The sequence below is a fragment of the Sardina pilchardus genome, chromosome 4 (genome assembly GCF_963854185.1).
Source record: "Sardina pilchardus chromosome 4, fSarPil1.1, whole genome shotgun sequence".
Lineage (NCBI taxonomy): Eukaryota > Metazoa > Chordata > Actinopteri > Clupeiformes > Clupeidae > Sardina > Sardina pilchardus.
The window spans coordinates 28,885,605-28,898,104 of NC_084997.1; positions in this window are offsets into that span (position 1 = coordinate 28,885,605).

The following is a 12,500-nucleotide window of genomic DNA, read 5'->3' on the forward strand; positions in this document are numbered from 1 at the left end:
AGTGGGGTCCAAATTAAATTAGGCGGAATCAGGCCAAAATGGGGGCACGGTACACACACACACACACACACACACTCACACACTTTTTGTTTCACTTTTCACTTTTCACTTTTTTCGAATTATTACAGTGCATGAAAATGCACTGTACTGTTATTCCTAGACTTCTTATTCCTCTTATTATTATTCCGCTTACCACTTTTTCTGTACGCAATTTCTCTTCAACCGTTTAGCTTAGAAACTTCATTCAAACTCTGTAACGTAGGTCTTCTAATGGATTAGGTTGCTATGACTTTTCAACTTTGTAACTTTTATACTTTTTAAACTATAAATTAAAAACTATTAAAATTTCCCCATAGACTTAACATTGTGATCATGACATCATAGAATATGCAAATGTGAACCACTCAGAAGCCTGCGTTGTACACAGAGGCGGGAGTAACAAAAAAATCAGAAAACAATGGCGGCGGCCCTGGGGTTCGTAACTGGAAATATTAAATGTGAACTAGAAATGCAATTCCAAGGAATTACCAGTGCATGAAAATGCCAAAAATGAAATGTACAATATAATTTGTAGTTAACACAAATAATATAAAAAAAGAGAGATGGGGTAAAACTGAGCGAATGAGGATTTACCACTGATCTATAAATAGGTAATTGAGATTGTTAGGTGTTGCTAAGACATATATGGTGGTTGCTAGGTTGACGTGGTTTAATAAATGTTGATAGGCAGATAGTTTAATAGACATAGTTTAAGGGCTGTGTAGAGGTAGACAGTTTAATGGATGTTGATAAGACAGATAGTTTAATGAATGTTGATAGACAAATAGTTTAAAGGAATACGCCACCCAAAAATGAAATTAAGCTAGTCTCGGTCACCCCCAGAGTTAGAACAGTGAAAAAAACCCGGTTAAAATCCGTCCGGGCATTCTCCTGCTTTGGGAGCAGCGATGTTAGCTTTAGCTTAGAACAGTTGCTGTAGATGAAGGGTGTCAGTGAGCACGTCCTCCAAAAAAGTGACCGAGACGTCTAAATTTTTTTCTAAATATATCTTGGGAGCCGTGTGTTCAAAACGAGTACAAATCATAATGCAAAATCGAACGAGACTATTACCTGGGCAGATCTTTACTTGGAACTATATTCAGCCTCATCGCCGACGAAGCACCGCTAGCTAGGCGCAAAGTTCTCACGTAGCACCACTTGTGAAGTTCCAGTCGAATCTAGTTGGGAGTTTACAAGACTGCTACGTGAGAACTTTGCGCCTAGCTAGCGGTGCTTCGTCGGCGATGAGGCTGAATATAGTTCCAAGTAAAGATCTGCCCAGGTAATAGTCTCGTTCGATTTTGCATTATGATTTGTACTCGTTTTGAACACACGGCTCCCAAGATATATTTAGAAAAAAATTTAGACGTCTCGGTCACTTTTTTGGAGGACGTGCTCACTGACACCCTTCATCTACAGCAACTGTGCTAAGCTAAAGCTAACATCGCTGCTCCCAAAGCAGGAGAATGCCCGGACGGATTTTAACCGGGTTTTTTTCACTGTTCTAACTCTGGGGGTGACCGAGACTAGCTTAATTTCATTTTTGGGTGGCGTATTCCTTTAATGGATGTATAGGTAGATTAATGGATGTTGATAGGAGGACAGTTTAATGAAGGAATAAATAGTTGGAAGTAAATGGATGGAGAGAAAGTGGAAATGGAAAGTTGAATTGAATGGAAAGTGGTCTTTGTTAACATTACTAGGGTGATTGCGATGATTTCTATATTGTTGCAAGGGTAATTGAGATAGCTGTTAGGTTTATCATAGGGTATTCATAGTGGTTACTCTGCTATGTAGGTTGCTAAATTAGGTGGAGGTTCCTAGGTGGTAATTGAATCAGACATGAGTGTTGATAAACAGAAGGACAATTTCCAAACTGATCAGATAACACACCAGCATGGAGCTCTTGAACAGTCCAAAGGCAAACTAGGCTTAGTTTATTTTATAACCTAACATCGATATTATGTTGTGATATGAAGTCATGCATTTATGGTTAAACCATGAATGGTTGTTTTTTTTTTTCTACAATAAACTCTGCAATTTAGGATGAGAGCACGAGGGATCACAGCAAGAGATAATTTGAGTAGACAATATGCGTGGATAAATTAACTTTTTTAGAAATGGTGAAATCTTCAGAGGTCATTCTTTTACTGTCTATCATGCAGGCTCACATTGCCTACGTTAAACATCATAATTGTATTGCATTATCGTGACTGTAGAAGAGCTAGGGTTTGCATTGCACACAAAAAGCACAGTTAGGCGACACCGACGTAATTGGCTGAATGATTAGGTCTACATTTTTCAAGTTGATAAAATATTCAACGGTCATTTCGGCAGGCTGTGTAGCCGAACCTGTTGAGTTCCTGAAATAGTTGTGTCCCTTTAAGGGGAACTTAGGGGTGGAGTTTTAGGTACGTGTGTTTGCGTGTGTTTGTTTGAGCAGGTCGGAGTCGGAGAGTGAAGGAGTTGGACAGAGAGGTCTGTTAAAGAATGCTCTGTTAAACGCGTGAGTTGTGGCTAAGACAGCAACTCGGTTGTGATATAAGCTACTTGGTTGATAAATAAAGCACGGGAACTTTCCCTTAAGTGTGACAAAGTGTCTGGAATATTACAATATTCATCCTGGCTGTAGCCTAACTTTAGATGAAGCAGTAGGCTATGAGTTTCAACGGAGTATTAGCGGTGGTAAACATTTAGCAGTGCAAAATGTTATGCCTATTAAATCGCCTGCCAGAAAGACGGGGATCAACACCGGGAGTTGACATTGATTCAGTGAAGTTAGCTTTATTTACAGCTGAACTATTTAGGTCTCTCGTGGTCTGCGTTATTTTAATTCAAGTAGCCTAGGCTGGCAATTTTGCCTGGCTTGATAACGTTAGGCTATTTGTTTTAGTCGGAAAATCGTTTGGTGGCCAGATGTGGACTAATAATAGCAGAAGCAAGCTAGGACCAGTCCAAGTTGTTTGTTGCCTGCTAGTTAGCGAGACAGTCTAGTGCTTCAGATCCAGTGGTTTATCTAGCCCAAGTATGTTCAGGTGGCATAGCCTACACACAACAATCCGTTTTAATGGTTTTATGTTGACAAGTCGTCATGTAGGCCTACAGAAACAGAAACACGATAGTAGTTCATTTCAGTATGCTAGCGATTTAGTTGCTATGTGTCTTCAATAGGTTATCATGGGTCAACAAGCTAACTCTACCGTTAGAGAGCTTACGTTAACCTACAATGATCTGTATGTCCTGAACACATTTATGTCGCATATAAACAACAAACCGTGTCAAAATAAACCATTAAAAGTGGTCAAGAAACCTTAATTCACATTTAATATTTCCAGTTACGACCCCCAGGGCCGCCGCCATTGTTTTCTGATTTTTTTGTTACTCCCGCCTCTGTGTACAACGCAGGCTTCTGATTTGCTCTGAGTGGTTCACATTTGCATAAAGATTCTATGATGTCACGATCACAATGTTAAGTCTATGGGGAAATTTTAATAGTTTTTAATTTATAGTTTAAAAAGTATAAAAGTTACATAGTAGAAAAGTCATAGCAACCTAATCCATTACAAGACCTACGTTACAGAGTTTGAATGAAGTTTCTAAGTTAAACGGTTGAAGAGAAATTGCGTACAGAAAAATCGATCAGCGGAATAATAATAAGAGGAATAAGAAATAGGATAACAGTACAGTGCATTTTCATGCACTGTAATTAAGGTTTCTTGACCACTTTTAATGGTTTATTTTGATACGGTTTGTTGTTTATATGCGACATAAAATGTGTTCAGGGCACACAGATCATTGTAGGTTAACGTAAGCTCTCTAACGGTAGAGTTAGCTTGTTGACCCATTATAACCTATTGAAAACACATAGCAACTAAATCGCACACTGAAATGAACTACTATCATGTTTCTGTACAACATGACTTGTTGTCAACATAAAAACATTTAACGGATTGTTGTGTGTATATGCCACCTGAACATACTTGGGCTAGATAAACCACTGGATATAATCTGAAGCACTAGACTGTCTCGCTAACTAGCAGGCTATGTAGGCAACATCCAATATAAAACCAACTTTACCACGCTCTGGTCTGAGCTTGCTTCTGCTATTATTAGTCCACATCTGGCAGCACATCTGGCATATATGTACGCACAAAGTGCGGTTAACGTAACAAACCAAACGATTTCCGACTAAAACAAATAGCCTAACGTTATCAAGCCAGGCAAAATTGCCAGCCTAGGCTACTTGAATTAAAATAATGCAGCCCACGAGAGACCTAGATAGTTCAGCTGTAAATAAAGCTAACTTCACTGAATCAATGTCAACTCCCGGTGTTGATCCCCGTCTTTTGGCAGGCGATTATAACATTTAAATGTTTACCACCGTTAATAGCCTATTGTGAAACTCATAGCCTGCTTCATCTAAAGTTAGGCTACAGCCAGGATGGATATTGTAATACTCCAGACACGTTGTCACACTTGAATGAAACGTCCCGTGCTTTATTTATCAACCAAGTAGCTTATATCACAACCGAGTTGCTGTCTTAGCCACAACTCACGCTTTTAACAGAGCATTCTTTAACAGACCTCTCTGTCCAACTCCTTCACTCTCCGACTCCGGTCCGACCTGCTCAAACAAACACACGCAAATACACGTACCTAAAACTCCACCCCTAAGTTCCCCTTAAAGGGACACAACTATTTCAGGAACTCAGGTAACAGAAGCAGAACACATCACACACAATAAAGAGGATATCACAATATGATATCAATGTAATTCGGCTCATGGAACTCAACAGGTTCGGCTACACAGCCAGCCGAAATGACCGTTGAATATTTTATCAATTTGAAAAATGTAGACCTAATCATTCAGCCAATTACGTCGGCGTCGCCTAACTGTGATTTTTGTGTGCAATGTACACCCTAGCTCTTCTACAGTCACGATAATGCAATACAATTATGATGTTTAACGTAGGCAATGTGAGCCTGCATGATAGACAGTAAAAGAATGACCTCTGAAGATTTCACCATTTCTAAAAAAAAATTTTTATCCACGCATATTGTCTACTCAAATTATCTCTTGCTGTGATCCCTCGTGCTCTCATCCTAAATTGAAGAGTTTATTGTAGCAAAAAAAACAACCATTCATGGTTTAACCATAAATGCATGACTTCATATCACAACATAATATCGATGTTAGGTTATAAAATAAACTAAGCCTAGTTTGCCTTTGGACTGTTCAAGAGCTCCATGCTGGTGTGTTATCTATATGATCAGTTTGGAAATTGTCCTTCTGTTTATCAACACTCATGTCTGATTCAATTACCACCTAGGAACCTCCACCTAATTTAGCAACCTACATAGCAGAGTAACCACTATGAATACCCTATGATAAACCTAACAGCTATCTCAATTACCCTTGCAACAATATAGAAATCATCACAATCACCCTAGTAATGTTAACAAAGACCACTTTCCATTCAATTCAACTTTCCATTTCCACTTTCTCTCCATCCATTTACTTCCAACTATTTATTCCTTCATTAAACTGTCCTCCTATCAACATCCATTAATCTACCTATACACTAATCAAGCGAAACACGGAAGTAACACAACGCCGCCATTACTGCGTGCCTGGCTGCTAAGAAATTAGCCCGTTGGTTCCATAGGCGGCTGTTGCAGAGGTTAGCTGTCATTAATACACGTCTTAATACCTTATGGTGTTAATAAATTACCTTCATTGGTAAGTTTTGGTACAGTCTGACATCATTGATCCAATGTTCCCTTTCACCTGACATTTTCATTCATGAGCAGGACCTCTGTTAGACATTCTCTGACATGATGCTTTCATTGAAAAGCACAGGCAAGTGTCACTCGTCACACTCGCAGGCACGCAGTAATGGCGATATTCAAGATGGCAGCACCCATAAAGTTCGCGCTGGATTAGTTTATACATCCATTAAACTATTTGTCTATCAACATTCATTAAACTATTTGTCTTATCAACATCCATTAAACTGTCTACCTCTACACAGCCCTTAAACTATGTCTATTAAACTATCTGCCTATCAACATTTATTAAACCACGTCAACCTAGCAACCACCATATATGTCTTAGCAACACCTAACAATCTCAATTATCTATTTATAGATCAGTGGTAAATCCTCATTCGCTCAGTTTTACCCCATCTCTCTTTTTTTATATTATTTGTGTTAACTACAAATTATATTGTACATTTAATTTTTGGCATTTTCATGCACTGGTAATTCCTTGGAATTGCATTTCTAGTTCTAATTGACCTTCCCACTTCCCGCACCTTTAACGGAGAATGGAGCTGTGTGTCCTGTCCTCCACACACACACACACACACACACACACACACACACCTCAGTAATAAATTAATCTCCCGAGGAGTTCTGGTGCTGCTGGGGTCCATTTTGCCCCTCCTCATTACAGTCAGGCATTATCCACAGGAGAAAGAGAGAGAATAACAAGCACGCTGAGAGCTATTCACAAAAACAGTGGGTGAGAGATATGTCCCTTAAAGGATGGCAGAGAGACGGAGAGCGAGAGAGAGAGAGGGAGAGAGAGAGAGAGAGAGAGAGAGAGAAAAGGAAGGAGACACTGAAAGTGTGTGTGTGTGTGTGTGTCTGTGAGAGAGAGAGCCCCCATTAGTATCATACTGTCCCATATATGACTAAAAGAGGACTTGCAGTTTAAACATGTTTTATTTGTTCATGTTCATATTCATGTGTCATCTGACAAGCAGTGGAGCTGTGCGTTCTCTTTAGAGAGGAAAGAGCAGGAAGCCACTGAAGGTGCTGCGATTATCTACATTATCCCAGATCCTGTAGCCTGCAGGGAGTCGCATGTTAACTACATCTCCCACCTCCAGCTCCAGAGTCACACCACTGGACAAATAGGAGTCCCTTCCATCTGTATCATACTCAGATAAACCTATGACCCGTACTTCATTCTTACAGATGCTGATGTACATTCTGTGTGAGTGTAGTTCATCAATGACTGTGAATCTGAAGTAGTAGACTCCCCTGACTGGAGCTGTGAAGAAGCCTGTCGTGCTGCTGTAGGCCTGTCCAACATTGGTGATGACTTTAGTGAAGATCAAGTTCAGCTCAGTGTTCCCAGCGCTTACGTACCCGGAGTCAGTCAGAGCTGCTGAGAATGCCACCTTGGGTTGCTCTGTGATCTCATTCTCCAGATTCACTACATCAGTCTCAGTGGCTGCCAGTCTGGTCTTCACTGCTGTCAGCTCTGCCTCTTGTGCTGCAGTTTCCATCTTCAGGTCCTCCAACTCAGTCTCACTGGCAGTCAGTCTGGTCTCTTGTGCTGCATTTGCCTTGATCAGGTTCATCACTTCAGTCATCATTATGGTCAGGTCTGTGTGTTGTGCTGCGGTGTCTTTCTTCACATGCTCCATGTCAGTCTCAATGGTGGCCAGTCTCTCAGTCTGTGCTGCAGTTTCCTTCCTCAGATTCACCACTTCAGTTTCACTAGCAGCCAGTCTGGTCTTCACAGCAGCCAGCTCTGTGTCCTGTGCTGAATTCACCTTATCCAGAGCCTCCACTTTAGCTTCACTGGCCACCAGTCTTTCTTTCATCACAGCCAGCTTAGTCTCTTGTGCTGCATTCTCCATCTTCAAGTCCTCAACCTCAGCTTTGGTGTTCTGTAGCTCATTCTGGGTGACAGTCAGCAGAACTTTCAGCTCCACCACCATGTCTCTGAGTTCCCTGAGCTCAGCAGAGACGTCCAGCGTGGTAGTGACCGCAGCAGTAGCAGCAGCAGCAGCAGCCCTAGTGCTCTGGCTCTCTGTCTGAACTTCAGTCTGGGTGCTCTGAGTCTGAGCTCCACACATGGAGAACAGCAGCACCAGCAGTGTGGTGACAGACCTCATCCTCAAGACCTGCATGTCTCTCTTGTACAGTGGTGGTGGTAGTAGTAGTAGTAGTAGTAGTAGTAGTAGTAGTAGTAGTAGTAGTTTGAGACTCTTTAGATGTCCTCTTTTTATACCTTTGTTAGTGATTGTGTAAGACATTTCAGCACATGGCTGAACAGTAAATTTGGACATTGAGTGTTTTTTTCCAGGATTAATCTGATTATACTGTTATCAGTGTTGTGGGAAAGTACAGAGCTGTCCCCCATCATGTAGGACAGGGGGGGGCTTCATGCTTTTGGTCATCCCTCTTTAGTTTTACCTGCTGCTCTAAGAATTATATTCATTCCGTCTTTGAATGAGTGAGGATTCATGTTTCACGAAGGTAGCAAAAAATATAGTTGTAAAGATACTAGTAAGATATAGACAGAGGAAATATAAATTTGCGTCTGGTATCTGTATGTTTCATTACTGTAATACGTATATGTTGGGAATATACTGTATGCATATTAATGATGGAATTCCAGAGAAACTGATTATTTAATTGGACTAAAATATTATGTTTTTATGATATGAATATAGATTGTTGCTTTTGCTGCTTTTTCAGCCTATGTACTAATATCAAATCCAAAAGAGTTGCATCTGTAATTCTGTGGATAAAATAATATACAGTATGTATACAACCCTTAATCATGCCATAACATCCAGGATTATGTGTATACTTTAACTACATTTTATTCACCTAAACTATGAGGCTTGTCTCTGCCTACTAGGCAGGTAGCCTGTCTTTGCCGAGGTGGGGTAGAGAGGGCCTTGGAGGGAGCAGAGGGGGTGTGGGTTTCAAAAAACAGCAAAACTCTGCCAAAGTCCACAGATTATTCAGTGGCTACGATATGTGTGTGACTGTTATCAGACAAAACACCGGGTCGCATTTTGTGACAAATATATCCATGGTCATTGAGCAGAAAAGCATTATGAAATATTGTTATATTGATTTCACCTGTAGGTTTTCCATTCGTATTGTATGAATGTCATTAGGCCTACTGTATTCTGTGTGTGTGTGTGTGTGTGTGTGTGTGTGTGTTTGTGTGTGTGTTTTTTACTGTGTGTGTGACTTTTTTAAAGAAAGATGCCATTACCACAAGTTGACATTAAGGTCAACTAAAAGGCACAAGATCACTTATCGTAAATCCTTCAAAACCTTCACGACAGTTGCCAGTGCATTTACTTGAATGATTATCAATGAATGAATTATGAATTTGATCGTCAATACACGTACTGACAGAGCTGTGTAATTAAGTGTTATTGACCACTGCTGCTGAACACGGTGGACATCAATAATCCTCCACAATGTGTATTTGTGGAGACAATAGAGAGTAATCAGTGTGATGTTAGTGGACCACTAGATTAGAGCTGAGGCGGTCTGCTGTGTGTGTGTGTGTATATGTGTGTGTGTGTGTGTGTGTGTGTGTGTGTGTGTGTGTGTGTGTGTGTGTGTGTGTGTGTGTGTGTGTGTGTGTGTGTGTGTGTGTGTGTGTGTGTGTGTGTGTGTGTGTGTGTGTGTGTGTGTGACAACTGGACCTAACAGACACTGCTGGGTCTTGATTCACCCAGAAATTACCCAGACCCTTTACAGAGGGAAAAGAAAACAAAAGAAAACAACCTGTAGTTCTAGTGGTCCTTTTGTGTGTGTGTGTTTGTGTGTGCCTGCTATTGATGCAGAGCTGTACACACTACACTATGTGTCCTAAGAGCTTTGAGGGCCCGAGGCAGAGGCAGTGGGAACATGCGTGTAACTATGTGTGGGAGTGTTTTATTAATGCCGCCGTATTGCAGTTGTTAAGGTCGAAACGCCGACGTCAAACAAGGAGAAAAACAATTTGTACTGATCAATTATGAAGAGAAAGCCATCATCAACGGATTGCACTTAGCTTGTTGTTATTCCATTAGAATGTGCTGTGCTGTTGGTCGGCTCAAAATGCAGGTATAGCTCGATGGACATTTAAGCTGAACAAGTTGATCGTAAATAAAACCCTTGGTACAGATGCAATGTCAGGGGGTTTTACTGGGTCATTGAGGCTCCCTATTGACCCTGACACATTCAGGCCTACTGCAAACCTCGGTTTTCACCGTCCTATCTATCTATCTATCTATCTATCTATCTATCTATTTAGGCTTGTGGAGGCTTGTGATATTTGAGTGAGGACTCACCCACACTCTCTCTCTCTCTGTCACTGAGTGTAGGAGACGTGTGTCTGCCATTGTGTGTGTGTGTGTGTGTGTGTATTTGCTCAGGTGGTTGCTCTGTCCTCTCTCCCCTACTGTCCTACTTAAAGGCCACAGGCCTGCAGCAGCTCACAGGTCGATGCACACGCGCAGATCTTTTTTTAAAACCCATTTGTCACTGTTCTCACGCCGAGAGCGTCCACGGGCCTTTTCTAAAGGGCAAACTAACATTTATATATTACAGAAGGCATTCAAACTAACATTTATATATTACAGAAGTCATTCTAAACTAACATTTATATATTACAGAAGGCATTCAAACTTACATTTATATATTACAGAAGGCATTCTAAACTAACATTTATATATTACAGAAGTCATTCTAAACTATCATTTATATATTACAGAAGGCATTCAAACTAACATTTATATATTATAGAAGGCATTCAAACTAACATTTATATATTACAGAAGCCATTCTAAAGTCAGACTAACATACCTCAAGCCCTTGCCAGCAGTGTCTTGTCAGTGAGATGAAATGTCTGTTTGCCTGGAGTGGCTGTGTTCACTTTATTACGGCATTAAGTGACAAAGCATTTGAGCTGCACCCTTGTTCAGAAGCCTGGGACTTTGAATAACACACCTGCAGTGACGTTTTGCCCCCAGTCAAGTGTTGTCATGACTATCTGCCATTTTGCTGAGAACAACAGACAACAAACAGACACACACACACACACACACACACACACAGACACAGACACAGACACAGACACACACACACACACACACACACACACACACACAGACACACACAGACACACACAGACACACACACACACACACACACACACACACACACACACACACACACAGACACACACAGACACACACAGACACACACACACACACACACACACACACACACACACACACACACACACACACACACACACACACACAGACACACACAGGCACACGCACACACACACGTGCGGCCCTAGACATCTGTCAAGGGGAGTGTGGTGGCGGAGATTACAAATAAAGCCGTTTGTGTTTACATGAGGAGTCGACGCTCCCTGACAAACACAAGGAGGGGGGGGAGGGGGGATGCAGAGTGGGGGAGCAACTGAATTCGGAGCAACACGACTGAGACTGTCTGACAGCGGCGTCGTGTCATGTCGTGTCATGTCGTCTTCGCCGGTTTCGTGTTTACTCTCTCTAAGCGTAAGAGGCCGCGCCGAGGAGAAACATCAAGGCCAACGCGTAGCTGCAGGCTCGTATTATAGTTTAGATTTTTCTTTTTTTCTTTTTTGCATGCGCAGAGACGGATATACACACAAGCGCTCGCACACACACACACACACACACACACACACACAGGGGTGCGAAAGAGCGAGCAAGCCTTTGATCCGGGGCCTCCAGAATAAGGGCAGTGCCTGTCGGAATCTTCATCAAAGGCTGGGGTGACTTAGAGCGGCAGCGTGGAGAATGACAGATTATCTCACCCCTCTCTCCTCCTCCCTCCCCGCCTCCCACTCTGCCCCCCCCCCCCCCCCCCCCCACTCCACCGAGAGAGAGAGAGAGAGAGAGAGAGAGAGAGAGAGAGTTAGAGAGCTGTTTAAGGGCGTATTGCTGAGGCTGTGGAGCTTTGTTCTTGGGGAGACGTTGGAAGTGAGATGAAGACACAGGAAGTGTATATAACTATATATAACTATATAAAAAAGACAAAAGAGAAGAACGCTTTCATGTCTTTCAACAGCTATTATGGCTGCTCTCCAATAACTAGAGGAGAAAGAAAATAGTTGAAGAAGTCAAAGAAAATATCTAGTCACAGCACTCCAGTGTTGCTTGCGTGTGTGCATGAGTTTATGGTGTGTGTGTGTGTGTGTATGTGTGTGTGTGTGTGTATGTGTGTGTGTGTGAGCATGCGTGTGTATGTGTGCACGTGTGTTTTATGTGTGTTTGTGTGTATTTGTGTGTTTTATGTATGTGTGTGCGTGTGTGTGCGTGTGTGTGTGTGTGTGTGTGTGTGCATGTTTGTTTGCGTTTGTGTGTGTGTGCATGTTTGTTTGCGTTTGTGTGTGTGTGTGTGTGTGCGTGCATGTTTGTGTGTGTGTGTGTGTGTGTGTGTGTGTGTGTGTGTGTATGTGTGTGTGCATGTTTGTTTGCGTTTGTGTGTGTGTGTGTGTGTGTGTGTGTGCATGTTTGTGTGCGCGTGTGTGTGTGTGTGCATACATTTGAGTGAGCGTGTGTGTAGGTGGGTGCATGTCTATGAGCGATGGTCATCTCTACCTCTTCAGTTCTCCTCCCTCCTCGCCCCGCCGGCCCGTCGGGTCCTCCCACCCT